Raw genomic sequence first — 18,455 nt, 5'->3', positions numbered from 1 at the left:
TATTATCTGGAAGAGCAAATGTATGAGTCACGAATATGATGGGAACAGAGTAAGGTATCCGATCTGGGCTGCTAAAAAAAATCAGGTAACAACTAGATGGCAGAAAATAATTGGTATACTATGTTTCTGTGCTTCCTTTTATTGACCAGACAGATTTCTGGAGCCCATATCTGATACCTCTAAAACAGGGCTAAAGGGGAATTAAACTGATTTGGTCAAGAATAGGCAATTTGTTTTGGCCAGGTTGAAAATGCAACCAATTTCCAGTAAGAAACTCAGCTACAGTATGCGCTGAGTTGCAATTTCTTTCCCTCTACTTCTGTGAATTGTTGAGAAAAATATATTGGATGGTGGGCCAAAAACAGCAGAAATGTTAACCAAACAATTCTGCCTTCTTTGGAATTTGGGGAGGTGACTTTAGATATTGAAGCAAGATCATGAATCACATGAAAAAAAGAGATTGAAACACTTGGAAGACAGTTTTATAATTTTAAAAAAAGAACTGATTAGCTGCCAAGATTCAAGATAAGTTGTGTTCCTAAAAACTATTGATACTGAGTTTACCTTATATTGGAGATCACTAATATGTTCAATTTGGAACATGGAGATTTTTTGGATGTACCTCATGAAGTAGAAACAAGATTTAGATCTCTTCGTAACCCAAATCCTGTGGTGATTTAATTCTCTAAATTATCTGAATAAGACATTCTGCATTTATTAGGGCTGCCAACTACTCTGCGATATGCTGGGGGAAAAAAATTCTTGCCCTGCTTTGAAGTGTTGCAAAAAAAACATAAAGTATTTAATCAAATCTGTCTCATTGCCAGAAAACAGGAGGCAAAGTTTTTCTTTATCCTACAGTTTCTGGTCTGTTCTTGACTATGAAGAAATTCTCTGATCCAGAAACCGATGTCAGCTATCTTAAACAAATATATCCAAAGTGTGGAAGAAACATCATAGCAGTCCACTAAATAATAATCTAATTCTTTGGATGGTTCATTTCATATACATACAATTTATGAAAGAGGAGACTATTTCTCCCACTTTCTTCCATTTGGGATTTCCCTCATTTTTACTACTTGGCAGGGAGAAATGTCTGTGGCAAAGGCATGTCTCCCCAGGAGCTTTTGTACAGATAATGTTCTTTTTTCTTCATTCTTTTTGAATGATTTATAGTCAGGATTTTTTTTCTTTAAAAAAAAAAGAACTTGATCTTTATATTTTACTTTCAGGCAGTTAATTAAATTGTTGGATTTTGCTTAAATTAATTTGTTGGATAAGTATAATGCTTCTTATCTGCAAATGTAGAAATAATTGTTGAGCAGACAAAATAAAAGGAATAAATCTTCCAAAAACTATATGCACCCATTTAGCCACACTTCTAACTTGGCAGGGGATTTTTGATACGACTGAAATAATGAAAGATCGCAAGACAGTTGGAATTCTCAGTGAGTGGAATAAAACACTTAAGAAAAATTCAGGCTCTATATTGTTAGAGATATGAGCAGTATGGTGGCCTAGATGTGGAGCTCTTCCTTCATAATCAGGAGGCTGTGAGTTTGATCCTAGGCAGCAACAGATATTTTTCTCTCTGGGCGCAAAGAGAAAATATCTGCTGAGTTCAGCATAGGTGTCAGGAAGGGCATTCAGCCAGTAAACACTCAGCTCCATTCAGTCACCCTGACTCCATCCTGATGCAAGGGATTACAGAGTCATTAAAAGAAAAAAAATGTATGTGTGTGTGTGTGTGTGTGTGTGTGTGTGTGTGTGTGTGTGTGTGTGTTTCCTCTAGCCAGGTTTTTCCTATGTAACCAAGGTTTTTCTGCAGCCCTAGCTCAGTAGAATCACATCCACTCGATTCTGGGCTTTTTTCTTTCTGGCAGCCAGCAAGTTCTTGCTGCCAGGTGAGAATATATATATTATATATATATAATATAGTCTTTTGAAAAGAGACTCATTTAACATGCTATGAGGTTTATACAACCATTATTTTGAAAATAGGGAAGGAGTCTACATGCCATGTGAATTATTGTCCAATATCTTTGTCAATTGGAGATGCCAGGATTTTGACAGCTAGCCTTGTACAAAGATTATAGAAAGTATTACATTCTATAATTTACTAAGCCCAAACTGGTTTCATGAAAGAATGTCAAGTCAATGGACTATAGTATTAGATTTTCCATGAACATTTTATCACTGTATTCTGATAAAAAAGAAATCTATATGTTTTATATTATAAAAATCTAATATTTACAAATATATGTCATATATATAAAGACTTATAGTGAAGAAAGCATACAGTATAGTGGTGAAAATTACAAAAACTTGTAAAAGTTGTGAAAAATTGATTTCTATCCAACTTTATCTCTTGGATAAAGTTTTTAATTCTTTCACTTGGGTAAATACCAATGGGATATTTTTCTGTAATTAAGATATGATGTGGAGCACATCAAAAATGTTCTTCATCTGCTTGAATATTTAATTTGAAATAGGAAGTTTTGTCATGATGAATTACACAATCTGTGACATTCAGCATATTTGGGTAATGGGAACTAAACATAAATTGTAGCTATCTGCTGGCAGTATTTTGAGCATTTTTAGTGATTTTCAGAAATGTTTACTCAGATTTGTGGAAATGGTAGAGCAATTCTCTAGATATACAGTAATTCAGAACAAACATAATATTTTGCCAGTTAGTAATAAGATATTTATGGAAGTATGTAGAAAAATGGCTTTTATTTGTAAGTATTTACAAATGTTTTTGAGGGGAGAGGTTCAGGATTAAATCTTAAGAGATAACTAGTAATGGGAGACAAATGGGGACATTAAGGGAAAGATAAATATTATAGAATAGAATAGAATAGAATAGAATAGAATAGAATAGAATAGAATAGAATAGAACAGAACAGAACAGAACAGAACAGAACAGAACAGAACAGAACAGAACAGAATAGAATAGAATTCTTTATTGGCCAAGTGTGATTGGACACACAAGGAATTTGTCTTTGGTGGATATGCTCTCGGTGTACATAAAAAGACAAGATACACTTGTCAAGAATAACAAGGCACAACACCCAGCAACAGTCATATGCTACAATAAGCAATCATACTAGGAAACAATCAATATCAATATAAATCGCAAGGATACAAGCAACAAAGTTACAGTCATGCAGTCACAAGTCGGAGGAGATGGGCGACAGGAACGATGAGAAGACTAATAGCAATAGTAATTGGGGCCTAATGGATAAAAATAAATACAGTAAAAATAAATATGCCTTCAGATTGATATATATAGTGATATCAATGGTCATTTGACTCCACTCAGTTAATTTAAACTAACTAATAATTCAATGGTTAATTTTTCCATTGGCTGGTTACTCAGGCATAAAATGCATATATGACATATAAGAAACAGTATACACAGCTGTGTGAAGAAAGTTTCTCTTCCAACTTTCAGGTCAAGACTGGGTTGTGGGATTATACTTATGGGCATTCAGGAGGAAACTAAAGTCAAATGAGGCACAAATGATACAGACTATGCAATTTGTTTAATGTGCAAAACAATGTCATTGTGGCAATGCATGCATTTAAAATATAGTAATACTTTCCAATTCCAAAATATAATTGTTTGATTGATCAATCTATTATGTTATTGATCTATCATTATCTATCATTTATTATGGTCTTACTTTAATGCTAGGATTTCTAAATTTTGAGTAAGATAGCATGAGTTTGCAGAAATGTTGCCAAAAGGACCATCCAAATATCTGCTTGTGAACAAAATCCATTTTCTCTTTTCCCAAGTCAGAACAAAAAAACAAAAACAACTTCGAACAATAGCATGCTATTTTTCTCATGATTGGTTTTAAAAAACAACTTCCTTTTTTTTTTGTCTTTCACTTTAACACAACTTTCTTTTTTCCAGACCACAAAAAATCTCTACAGACCACTACACAAGAGAGGCTTTTGTAAAATAAAAACAATTATAGTACTCCGAATTGCAGAAGCAACCTTTGGCTTCAGTATCTCTGGGATAGTTCCATGCTTTAATTAACAGAAACTCTAAAGAAAAGGCATGATGTATCTGGGAGAAAATAAAATATACATTATGTAAATAACAGTTATATTTAAAACATTTTCAGGTTGCTTTTTGTCAGTAAACTCTTTAAGACAGCTTCCATCTATCAATAAATGCTATAAATAATCCTTTTCAGAAACTAAACAAAAAAAAATCTTTAAACAAAAAAAAGTTTAATTTTAAAAATTAATATTCCATAAATAATTATGATTCATTATCCCATTGCTCAGCATTCATAAATTCAACAGAATGATAAAGTATATTTAGGGAAATGCAACACAGCCTTTCAAAAGTAGTGATGCATCTTGACAAAGCATTTATAAAATGTGGGGTTGAAAAAGTGTTTGCTTTTGTCCTCCCAACTTTGTTGCTTTGTTGTCCTCGCCAGTTCAGATTTTGGATAAACTTCTCAAAGTGCAAATGTGATACTTCTTTCATGTGATTCTTTCATGTGACTAGGAAAATCCTTAATCTTGCTCCTTTTTCATAAACTGTATAAACTTTAACATTTTTAACAGGCAAGCCTACTGTTCCTAAGAAATTATAGTACAGCCCTGGATTATTTTTCTGGCAAATGTCAAAGTCCAAGTTTGGACTTAAAACACCTGGAGAATTACAGCTGTTTGCACAGAGAAATATCCCAACTATTTATTTGCAATGGGTAGAGAGTGCATTCTTTGTCCGCTTAGTTTTTCAAAACAGCTGAATTCCCAATCTTTAGTTAGTTTAGTCAGTAATACTACAGACAAATGTGGATCCCAGGATAGATATCAGAGGGCACTGTTTGAGAAGTCTGTTTTCTTCCCCCAATTCACTATATCTTATGCAATCCCTTAATGCTATCCCTAGCATTAAATCTCCTTTCATCAATGTAGGATTTCAATATTCCCCTCACCCCCCAAACAGCTTTGCATCTTTACTCCAACACATAGCTTTATTCAACTCAAGACAGGGAAACCTTCATTGGAGATCATGATGTGACTGCATTAAAAACTGTACACTTCCTTAGCTGTCTCTCGAATGAACAAAACCAGTCCACTTTTCAGTAGCTAAACCAGCCAAGGCTAAACTCATGATAGCTTGATAGTATCATAACTGGCCAAATTTCACTCAGCCAGGAGACAGGAAATGGGTTTTATGAGTTCTCATCTCATTCTGTGTATTAGAAATAATTTAAGATTAAACTCAACCTGGCCTAAATGTGCGCTAGAGTTATATTATAAATTTGTCTAAAGTTTTTATATGAAATAACTCAGTTCCTCTCTTATGCAACCTCTTCTCAGTCCCTTGCACTCTTAAAAAATACTTTACTTTTGTATTCACTTGGGAGAAAATTTTCAATGTTCCATTGCTTTATACATTATTCTCAGTAGAAATTGTATCTCCTAAAACTCTATGGAAGAAACTGTTTTACTGGCACCCAATCAAATAGCTTAGAGCTCTTTTCTGCACTTTGATGTTTGTAAGCAAATCATTTGCACTTAGCTTAATACATAGATCTCATCAAATAATCTCTTCTACATCAGTGAATAAACACACTGAAAAAATACATTGAAGATAAGATGCCGTTCTTTAAAGTAAATTATATTTGGGCAGAGAGAGAAGATGAGCTAATACAGGCCTGAATAGCATGAAATTATTTCTTCTCAAGGCAAATCTTTGGTTCTTTGGAATTAATGAACTGTATAAACGTTAGACAAGCTAGGCTTTTTGCATGCATTCACAATCATGTGCATAGTCCTTGGGTGCACAGACATCAGGATCACATGCTTGCTTATATCTTATATGACTTTGTTGAATCTGATTGGGGAGATGGAGAAAGAAACACATAATTATATAAAAAGAAATAAATTCTATTTCTTCCAGTAATGCCAGCCAGAAATATTTTAAACAATTCACTTCTTCCAATTAATTTTTACTCTTCATGTCTAAGACACTCAGGTTTGTTTCAAACATCCTTAGAACTTAGGGTGAACTTAGAGGAAGCAGAGGTACCAAATAATCACCTCTGTTCCTATACCAGATGAAATATTAAAAAGGAATGTTAGTATTGGAGCAACTGCAATGGTGCAGCTATTTTCCATTGCTGGAAACTCCACCTCATCACCCAACAACTTCCTGGGTTTTTCCCTCCTCCTTCAATCTCTTTGCCATCATCTGCCCATTTGAAAGGAGCTGTTTTGCCTAGAGCTATCACTTGCTTTCCCCCCCTTGTTACAAAAGGAAATGCAATGAAGAAATAAAAGAGGATGGACCACTGATATGAAACACTGATTCATTCATGCAGTTGATCTTTCCTTTCTCTCCATTCCTCATCCCCTTGGACTATAGTGAGGTCATTTATATGAAACTGCAGTACAAGATGATAATGATGAGGCTGGTGGTTATGTGGAATTTCTCTTAGGATGCCTAAGAGAAATTCTAATGTGAACTGATCTAACCTGATTGGAATTCAGCTGCTTGGAAATTTAACTTTTCTCCAAATGTTGAGACAATTCTTGGCAGAACTGAATGGAATTCTGGGTTTTATACAGACATCAGAGGAAAAATAAAATTATAAACTCTGCCCCCAATTGCCTAGCCAGAAATATTTTAGAACTTCCACCTATATATTTTTTATAGTTTTAATACTCTGGGAAATTAGGACATTCAGCTGAAGTTCTTAGAAGTGCAGAGAAATTAGGTTAGAGACCAGATGACGCTTGTTCCACATCCCACAACTTGACTACTCAGTAGAATGTGGCATAATTTAAATCATGTTCCAATGTCACGCCGCTGATCTTTTCAGTCCTTGCAGCACTTGATAGTAGCCTCCACTAATGGGAATTTGAATTCAATCATATTCTCCAAGAGCGTATTACAGCTTCTTAATGAAAGCTATAGACAGATAGAAAGCTATAGATAATGAAAGCTATAAATCAGAGGTGAAACTCAGTGGGAAGAGAGATTTCCTACAGCCAGACTATTTTGGCACACTCGGTTTTGCTTTTACCACACTTACCATGGCTACTTTAACATCTAATTGTCTGTAATTTAAATGGGACAAGAAAACTTTGAGAAATGCAAGACAATTCCATGTGGCCAAATAAATAATGCAGTCAGCATTATTTCAGCAAGTATTAATGAGACCACAGCAATGCATACAGTTCCAACCACACCACTGTTACTTATATAGAAGACTCACTCATAACTACTTTACTGGGTCTTGCCAATTCATGTTTGTATTGTTGGCAGATTTTAAAAATTAGCTTTATTTTGAGTAGGATGAGTGTTGGGCTACACAAACCCTGATGATCACTATATGGTAGCAAAGAGATAAAATAAACACTTCTCTTTGATGCAATCTTGGATCTGCCCAAGATGACATCAATTTCTGCAGCCCAGATCTGGCAGCCCAACTTTTGAGTGGTAAGTGAAAAAATAATTGGCAATTGAAAAGAAAAAGTCATATTTACAGACTGCTGCAAGTTTTGAGTGAAAGTGCCTACTTAAAAATCTATTTGGTAGTCACACAAGATTTCTGGACAAAACAGTAAAATTACTATGCCAATATTTTCAGCTCGAGGGAAAGCTATATATTTTTCTAAGCAATTAGCATGTTTATAGATGCAATATAATTATAGTTCTGTAACTTAAGTGAAAATCAATATTCACGCATCACAAGTGAGGTTATTGAGCACCATATGTGACAATCGACCTAAAAATAAATGGTTCATCTAGATGCAACATTTCAGAATTTTAGATACTTCAAAACTGCCTCTTATGAATAGTGATACCAGCAGTGAAAGTCTAAACAACTAGTAGATAATAACAAATTCAGAAAACTCTAACTCTTTGTTACAAAAAAATTCCCAGGTGATTTTAAAAAAATGAAAGTTATTATATTACAAGTTTCTGATATGTAAAATAACCTATGCACCATTGAGAGTGTCCTGACATACGGCATTCTTGCATGGTAGCTACAGAGCAGCTCTGTAGCAGACAAAAAAACTCTACAGAGAATCATTAAAACTGCCCAGAATATCATCGGACTCCAGCTACCAGCCCTGGACAACATCTTCAAATCTCGCTGTTTGAGGAAGTTGCATAACATTCTCAGAGACTCTTCCCATCCAGCTTACAATCTTTTTGGACTGTTGCCTTCTGGCAGAAGATACAGAACAATTAAAATTCAGATCACACTTTTCTGAATAGTTTTTATCCCAGAGTTATAATTGCACTTAACAATGAACTAAAGGGCCACCATCAGTGAGCTGTTGGACAGCATTACTTGGTCTGTTGTGTGGATGTTTGGGGTTTAGGGGTGGGAATTGTGATGGGTGGGAGTGTGTTTGGAGATTGTTATGTGTGTTGGACCTGGTCTTTGGCTGTTAAGTGAATTTCGTTGTATGGGTATACTGTGAATACACGTACAATGACAATAAAGTTATTATTATTAATCTTTCTTCAACAGACTTAAGAAAAAGCAAAGTCAACAAGCCAAGGTACTTTACATTGTAGGGAGAAAGGAACGAATGGAAATAAAGAAGAAGGAAAGTATAAGAAACTAGAGAAGAAAAAGAATAGCAATTATATAAAATAAAGTATTGGGCTGCAATTAATTTGCAAGGCAGAACTGTGTCATAACTCAAAACTGTGTCTGAGTAACAATGAAATAAAATTGCACATAAAAGCAATTTTTTTCTCTTTTGGTCCCCTGACTATCCAAAAGGCTAACATTGGGATGATCAAAGCTAGCTGTTTGATTGCAAAGCTAATGAGAGTGAACACATTGATCACTGAATCAAATATGCCCCATTCCACTTTTCGGTTCAAAGAGTTACCAAAGGGTTTAGATTTTCCAAACTGCATATCTGAGGCACACTTTCATACATTGATTTGAATTGGAGACTATATGAGTTGAGGATCTGATCAGATTTGAATCAATTAAAAATTATTCAAATTGCCTATCCCTTGTTGAGCTTGTATTTTGCTCCAAGATGATGCCAAGCCCTGATAAAAAGAGAAAAAGAGGTATCTCAAGAAGGTTTGGGGGAAGGGCAGGGATACTGTCCTATAAAAACAGCAGGCACCAAACCAGCCAAACCCCACCCCTCCCAAGTTAGTTAAAGGAAAGGCACATCTCCCACACTTAAGAGTATTTTTTTTTAAATCATCTTTTAGCTAGCTAGCTATCTCTCTGACCACTGCTCTGTGTCATTGGCAGACTGTAAAATGAAACAGAACTTTGAGATGGAAGATAACTGATATGTTTCCTTCCATACCGCTGGCAAAGAGATGGCTCTATAATAAGGCATGCTGAGATACACTATGAGGCAGAGGATAAAAATAAAAAGGCTCAGTCAGAGAAAGCAGTACCTCAGGCAGCTGATTTGGGGTGTTTGGAAATGGCAGCAAATCATTAGTTATTTATTATTTTCATTTTTACTGCCAGTAAAAGGGAGCTCATGGGAATATTTGCTTGCTGAATTATCTCACAGGCAAGAATAATTTGACCAGTTCTGATGGACATGCATTGTTTTCTCATCTGTCAAAAGCAGGTAAATGTCTTGGCCTGGCTCAGTTCTCCTGATCTGAATGAGGCTTGCTCCCAGCAAAGCATGAGTAGAATGCTACTTGAGTTACTTTCGGTGGAAGCTTTGAATATTTACGCACAACTAAAGCAATTCCAATCAGAAATAAAATGCATTCAACTGAACTACACTATGATGGTATTTTCATAGTTGTTTGTTTTGAGGTTTTTTAAAGAATCATAACTTCTTGATATTTTTTTTGAGATTGAAGAGTATTTTATAAATCACTTTATTATGTAAATAAATTGTTTAAATGAAGACTAGAGAAGGAAAATCTCAAACAAATGCTACAAATCTCTAATAAGCACAAGTATATCAGTTTAGTTTTCACCCTAGTATACCTGTACTAATAGTCCTACAAGACAGGAGCTATACACTTCTGTACTGGGGGGAAATTTCATGACCAAAATGCCTGCACACACGGAGGGAGAGGGTGGGAGGGAGGGAGGGAGGGAAAATTAAAAGGTATAACTTAGAATAATTCTAGAGAAGTTGACAATGTTTGATAATTATTTGCAGAACTTTCATCATTTAATAACAATAACCAGGTAAAAGAATCATTGAATCTATGGAATTAGTTAATTTAAATGTCTGTACCAGGCTATATTTTTGGTTCCATCTCATGCCAAACTATCCATTGCATATGTTTTTCTTTCTATATAATTTACAGTATCATAACCTAAATTTCTAATCCCAGGGGCTGTTCTCAGGATGTAATGCCAAGATGTGACCAGGTGGAGCTTCAATCACATTGTCAAGTGGACTTTTTTGACCATGGCCTTCAGACAACCTACCCTGTCAAGAATTCTTAATAGGAAAGTTCCTTTGAGGCAAGTAAAACAGTTTATCCCCTTTGGATTTCTTTTGCTATCAATGCCAGAGCTCTCCTTGAGAATAGGGCTAATAATATGAGATATGTTGCTATATTAGCTCCTTCTGGACAGCAGAGTTCTCCTATTACTGTTATAGATAATTTAACACAGTTTTATATCACGAGGAACATTACTGAATGGAAAATCCAGTAAATCTAAGCTCATTGGGATACCTAAAGTTTATAAATGATTCTTTCCTCCTTTTTAATATCTACAGTTGCTTTAACTATTTAATACATGTATACTGTGTTGCATCCAGGTTGATCAATAAAATCTTTTCGGTCTAAACTTATTTGAGAAGCTACCATAAACAAAATAGATTCTTTTTTTTCCAAAACCAAAATGATGATTATGCTGGCTTCATGGTTTTTCTCAGATTTATAGAATTTTTTCAACCATTATTTTATAGCAAGGAACTTTACTAATAAGTTAAGATATCCTGCAGGACCACTGCCCTTTCTCTTTTCCCCTTGGCAATATTTAATTTCATTATTTAAAAAATTCAAAGGCCAAAACTGCAACTGGGATTTATGTCAAAAAGCTGCAATGGAGCAATTATTCCTATTTAGCATTACAGTCAGTATATTCCATTCCATTCCTCCTGTACAACAAGATTTTTATATTCTCTACCCATAAACATGCATAAATGACATATGTACACATTCAAACAGCCAATCCATACTTAGTTCTAAGTAGGTTCATACTGTATTCCTTGTATTACTTTGGATTTTTTTCTATTTTGCAAATGGCAGGAGTTTTCAAAGCTATATATTATTACTGTATGTATTAGCATTGCCTTTCATCCTTCCGAGGTCAGTAAAACAAGGACCCAGATTGCTGGGGGCAATATGCTGACTGTAAACCACTTAGAGAGGGCTGTAAAAAGCACTGAGAAGTGGTATATAAGCAGTGGTGGTATTCATCCAGTTCTATCTGGTTCGGGGAAACCAGTAGCGGCAGCTGCAGGAGGCTCCACCCACCCACCCGGACATCATCACGTCCCATTTTAGACACTCTGCGCATGCACGGAAGGTCCTGCACATGCATGGAGGTGGTGCATACAAGCTAAGTGAGTGCTCACATTTGCAAACCAGAGCAAAGGTAAGTGAATACTACCCCTGTATATAAGTCTAGGTGCTATTGCTATTGCCTTATATTTAAATTTTGCTCTTCCCAAGCCCTGCAAAATGGTGTTCATTTTGCATACATCTGTACAAAATATTTCTATCTATGTACTAGTTTTCTATTCAGGTTGAATGAAGACTTTCACCTATATAAGTCAGAAACTGAAGTTATTTACCACTGGGGTTATCACCAAATATTTATTATTTTAACTATACTTCTTTATATATATAGTAGCTGCAACTGTATCTATACATATGCACAATCAGTGGTGGGATTCAAATAATTTAACAACCGGTTCTCTGCCCTAATGGGTAATGTGGCTTGGTGGGCATGTGACTGTGTGGGCATGGCCAACTCAATGTCACTCACGTTGATGGGCGCTTCACCTTAGCTGTTACAATGTAATAAGGGTTAACCGTAGAGGCAGTTTCTGTAAGCAGGGCAATAAAGATTAGGCTAGAAACAACACCAGAATGTTTCCTTCCTGCCTTCCTTATAGGATTAGCCCTGTAAAGTGGAAAAAAAAAACCGGTTCTCCAAACTGCTTAGAAAGTTAACAACCGGTTCTCCCGAATAGGTGCAAACTGGCTGAATCCCACCACTGTGCACAATCCCTAAACATTCTGATTGATTGCAGTGCTACAGAAGACGTAATGATAAATCAAACTATAGATATTTAAAATTAACCTTTATAGTGCAATTTTACAACCATTCTGTATCTGCCCAATATCTAACTAGTATACAAGCGATACAAATCATTATGAAAAAATGACTACAGATTCCAGATGCATATTCAGATCACTTTAAATAAAACATTTTTTTCAACAAAGTCAGCTAGAACATTCAGTTGTACAGTATTAAATAATGGCCAATCAAGCAAGCTATGCATATGCCATAACTATATTCAGATTTCAGTTAAATTGGCAGATATTTCTATTTCTATTTAATTATTTTTCCTTATTAAATTCCTTACACTAGGATATGAAATAGTTTCTTTTTGTTTGTATTTTTCCATTTACTATTAATGACTCTTGTATAAATTGTTTGAGTTTGGCCTGGAGTAATTTTTAGGAAGAATAATTTTCACAGTCTTGTTGGATTTCTATAATTATCATATGTCTGAGGCTTTCTAATTAAAGAAAATGTTTTGTTATAGAGATGAATTCAATATAAATTAAAGACCGTTTTTGTATGTAGGATGGAGTCATTTTTCTTGGTGCAACACATTGGCAGTACACAATAGCAATTATTTTTAAACTGCATGTGCCACAGGGAGATCTATGCTAACTTCATGCATCATTTAAGGGCAAGGACCTAAACCTATAGCCTACATGAAGATTGTAAGTCCTCTTGAAAAGTAGTAAATATGATTAATTCACAGCCTGCTGCTTGCAATGTGAGGGGCCCATAACTATGAAAGTATTGTCCCTTGCTGTTTATTTAATAAAAATGTTGGTTGAAATTCTAGTAATTGTAGTTCAATATAGTTACAGTTTCCTGGTTGAAGAAGATTGTGATAGAAAGCTTGCTCTAACCAGAATAAAATGGGATTGTAATCTAGTTTATCTACGTGACACAAATTGCTTTGTGAAGACCACACTCACCTCTAACCTAGCAAATATGAGTCATTAGGAAGTACAATCTCATGTCTTTTATCTTTGCTGGCAATCCAGCAAAACAAATTTATGGAACAGGGAATATTAGTGTGCTTGTAGTTTTTTACATATCTGGGCAGAGTTCCCAGCTAAGGTTGTAATGAGGTTAAATTGTAGCTAGATTCTTATGGACACATACAAATGCCAGCTAATCATAATCATAAGGGACTTTGTTTTCCCAAGAACATCTGCCCACCCCATCCTGCAGAGACTATGCTGTATGTTTCCTCTTTTAGAGTTTGTCAATTTATGGAACCTAGCAAGTGTATTTTTTCAGAGATTGCCTGTGTTCTATGCAAGGTGCTATTCAACAGGTTCTAACAGGTTCTGGAGAACCGGTAGCGGAAATTTTGAATAGTTTGGAGAACCGGCTGGTCCCAGAGTGGGGTGGGAATGGAGATTTTGCAATATCCTTCCCCTGGAGTGTGGTGGGAATGGAGATTTTGCAGTATCCTTCCCCTGCCATGTCCACCAAGCCACTCCCACAGAACCGGTAATAAAGAAAATTGAATTCCACCACTGGTTCTATGGAATGATCTCCCCCTCGTTATATAATACACAAGTCCCAACTCTGCTCACTTTTAGGAAAGCCATCAAGATCTTCCTATAGGCATTGGAGTGGAGCCAATGGAATAGATCTTCTTTGGATTGTTTTGTTCTGTTGCCACTTTGTATTTATATTTTATATTCATATTTATTATTATATGGTTGGCGCAGGGTTTTTTGTGTCATATGTCACTCAAAGTTATGCTGTTTTGGGCAGCCTTATAAATCTTATTAATAAATAAATAAGCTTCTACCATAACATTTAATAGATATATCTATGAAATGTCTTTGAATATTAATAGCTCGGGTTGCTAGTTATGTTGTTGATTTGAGCTCCGAGCTTGGTGATTTGGTTGCAAACATTTCATCCCCATTCGAGGAGACATCTTCAGTGCACTTTGGATTTTGTTTGTCTGGGGGAGCACTGGCCTTTAAATACCTTTCTGAGTCTAGGTCTGATTTCGGGTTGTGTGATTGGCTGGCTGTAGTTGTTGAGTCAATTGAATCCAATGCAGCAACTGTGAGAAGAACTATGTCGGTCAAACAGGAAGAAAACTATTGACCAGACTGCATGAACATTTTCTGGCCATCAGGAGACAACACTCTCTATCCCTCATGTCTGTCCACAAAGACTCAAAACAACACAAATTAGATCTAACCAGGACCATAGTTTTAACCCAGGTGAAGTCAAAGAGAGAAAGGGAATTTCTGGAAGCCTAGTTTTCCACCAAGAAATCAATGAATAGACACCTTGACATTGACCCAATCAACCAACCATTTAGAACTAAAGAACATCAACCATGATCCCGAAGGCAGCATTTAAAGACCAACGAACAGCTACACTGCAAACAACTCGATAGATCACAAGTAATTGGCCACATCACATGCAGCTGATCAAATCAACCTGAAACCAGACCATGAAATCATCAGAAGACATCCGAACAACAACAACAGCACTAATTAACATCACACAGATGGTGCTTAAAACCAAGAACTATGACTCACCAACTACAGCCAGCCAATCACACAATCTGAAATCAGACCAGGACTCAGAAAGGTATTTAAAGGTCAGTGCTACCCCAGACAAGCGTAATCCAAAGCACACTGAAAATGTCTCTTCGAATGGGAATGAAATGTTTGCAACCAAATCACCAAGCTCGGAGTTCAAACCACAGGGATTTCATTCCTTGATCTGTTCCACTCAATTCTATATTTTTGATGCCTTTTTAAGTATCAAACATCCCATTTTGAACCTAATTTTCCTTAAAAGATGTATCTTTCTGTATATACATTCAAACACATTTCAATATATATTCTCAGTCAAGAATTGCATTACTTTGTTTAAAAAGAGCAAACCCTGATCACTGCATTCTGATTCATCTTAGTTCAGGAACTTTGGAAAATTCAATTAAAATGCAAACCAAATTCCTCATTAGAAGGTGAACTGGTTGAGAGCCAGTTGAGAAGAGAAAAATGGTTTGTTCTTTGCAGAAAGAAACAAGACTGAGCTGTGATTTTAGTCTACCTGGTTTCACTTCATTCTTAAAAGCAAGAGCAACTCTGTACCATTATCATCGTAAAGACATATGCCAAAGAGTCCCTGTTTTGCTGTAGTTTTATGTTCCTTATATCAGAGATCATTATAGTAATTACTAAGTGCTTTTCCTTCTTGAATGTTATTCTAGCAATTCTGCAACAGCCAGTCCTGCATCAGACTCAATGCAACAGCATATTAGTTCATTGTTTGTTTGTTTGTTTGTTTTATTAGATTTATATACTGCCCTACTCCTGAAGGACTCAGGGCGGTGAACAGGCACAAAATAAAATAAATAAATACAAAAGTTAAAAGACATAATTAAAATCAGATTAAATAATTTAGCCCGAGACAATTAAAAATCCCAATAATTTAAAACAGATTAAAATTTCGATTTAAAAGAATTTTAAAACAGGGGAGAAAAATTAGGCCAGGCCGGCTTGCTGGAATAGGAGAATCTTAAGAGCATGGCGGAAAGTATGTAGATCCGGGATCCTCCGTATCTCTGGGGGGAACTCGTTCCAGATAGTGGGTGTCCCCACAGAGAAGGCCCTCCCCCTGGGGGCCGCCAGTCAACATTGTTTAGCTGACGGCACCCCGAGGACCCCCTCTCTATGAGAGCGTACCGGCCAGTGGGAGGCTGCTTGTGGTAGTAGGCGGTCCCGTAAATAACCAGGTCCTAAGCCATGGAGCGCTCTAAAGGTGGTAACCAAAACCTTGAAGCGCACCCGGAAGACCACCGGGAGCCAGTGCAGCTCGCGCAGGAGAGGTGTCACACGGGAGCGCCATGTTGCTCCCATAACCACCCGTACGGCCTCACTTTGCACCAGTTGGAGCCTCTGGGTGCTTCTCAAGGGGAGCCCCATGTAGAGAGCGTTGCAGTAGTCCAGGTGGGAAGTGACGAGGGCATGAGTGACTGTGTGTAGGGAGTCCCGATCCAGAAAGGGATACAACTGGAAAATCAGGCGAACCTGATGAAAAATCCTCCCGGTCACGGCCGTCAAGTGCTCTTCTAAAGACAGCCGTGAATCCAGGAGGACACCCAAGTTGCCACTTGTGACTATTTTTACTAGCACACTCTTAGAATGTTTAATCAAATAAGTAACTGCAGTCAGATCAGGGGTGGGATTCAAAAATGTTAGCAGCCAGTTCTCTGCCCAGTTGCTGGGTGGGCGTGGCCATGGTGGGCATAGTCTACTCAGCCTCCTGCACCATGGGATGGGCATTTTTGTCCTCCCCAGGCTCCAGAGGCTTTCCTTTGAGCCTCTGGGAGGGCAAAAACGGCCTCCCCCAGGTTCCGGAGGCCAGAAACGGGCCTGTTTCTGGACTTCTGTTACTTCTGGTAGGCTAGTTTTTCACCCTTCCCAGGTTCTGGAGGCTTTCTTCAAGTCTCTGGGAGGGCGAAAACGTCCTCCCCCAGGCTCCAGAGGCCAGAAATGGGCCCGTTTCGGGACTTCTAGTACTTCCAGTAAGCCCATTTTTCACCCTGCCAGAACCTCCACACGGGCCCTGCGCTTACCTGGCATCCAAAATGGGCCACATGGTAACTCCTGGGAGGGGAAGGGTGGGCAGGGCCAGCAGGATCCTTGCAACTACCAGTTCTGTGAACCAGATGTAAAATTAGCATCCGGTTTGCCTGTACCGGTCCGAACCAGCTGAATCCCACCCCTGAGTCAGATGTGATATACATTTTTTCTGAATGAAAATATATAAAAATGCAATTTTGGTCAAGACCAATGCAACTGTAAGTTTGTATCTTTGTGTGTGTGACAGAGTGTGTATGTGTGTGAGTTTGCCTGTATGAATGATACTTTTACTTTTGCTTTTAAAGAGAATATTTATGTAAAATGTTGTTTGTGGACAATGAAATTCTAGCCCTTACTTCAGCTGTAAATTGGACTAATACCGTGTATCAGTGTCCTTTTATTTGTTGCACAATTCTTTTTCTCCAGCAGTCTGCTGCTTCCTTGGTTTAATTAAATCCCAAGAGAATTTTTCATAAGGGAACTCTTCCCGTGAGATTTACCAGACAGTAAGGGAGAGTGGCACAACAGGAAAAACACTCAGCGATACCATCACCTTTCAGTGGTAACGTTAAAAGCTTAAACCAAACTGAAAACAAAGTGCCAAACATTGTTGAAGGTGCGCTATTAAGACATCCATATTGTCACAGCAGAAGAAAATGTGTGGAAATTGGAAAGTAGATTGCATTGCAGTACTTAAAAGGAGGAGGGACACTGTCATGATCTCTTTTACATCCCCGAGATTTTGTGAGAATACACTTTTTCCCATTTATTTTAGAAGAGATCTTATTGGATCAATTTTGTGTACTTATTTTCCAAATAATATGGGAAGCATATATTATGACAGGCAGAAATCAGAAAAAGAGCCAGTATGAATATTTGCCTATTGTACTTAAACCAGGATGAGTTGGCAGGATGAGATGACCTGATCTGGACAGAGATGTAAATTGGTTCCAAAGTTAAAAGAATATATTTATTGAAGCCTGGCACAAGAAATTCCATCAACAGATACATCGACCTACAACCAGCCTATGAACCCCTCAGAATTCAAATCAACCATTCAGCCAACCAAAGACAGCACAAATCTTCAATCAACCCAAGCAACTCCCCCAAATCACCTCCCAATGACCTTCACCTGACGTGACCTTTCCATCACAAGATCCATCACAAGACTCTCACTGGTGACCCACACCTGACCCATCACAAGACCCATCACAAGACCTGAGGTGATCCTCACCTGATGTGAACTCACAATCATGACACCTACTGACCACATGAAGCCCTTATAAGCAGAAGAACACTGACACTGACATTCCCTAAATATGTTAATGAATGGTAGCCTGGTAATTAAATGTTTGGAAACCAACAAGCTCAGAGAATGAACCTCCACCTTTATCCTACACCTGAGCTACAGATATTCGCCACTATCACAAGTATATTTTTCTAGTTTTTAAAACCATACAAAGTATTTGTAGGTAGTCCTTAACCTACAACTGCTTGATTAACAACCATTCAAGGTTACAATGCATCTGGTTTCAAAGTTATAGCC

This window comes from Pituophis catenifer, unplaced genomic scaffold, assembly GCF_029215685.1.
Source record: "Pituophis catenifer annectens isolate HBS135680 unplaced genomic scaffold, rPitCat1.0.hap2 SCAF_6, whole genome shotgun sequence".
Classification (NCBI taxonomy): Eukaryota; Metazoa; Chordata; class Lepidosauria; order Squamata; family Colubridae; genus Pituophis; species Pituophis catenifer.
The sequence above is the reverse complement of the archived record's forward strand: the minus strand, read 5'-3'. Positions refer to the sequence as shown.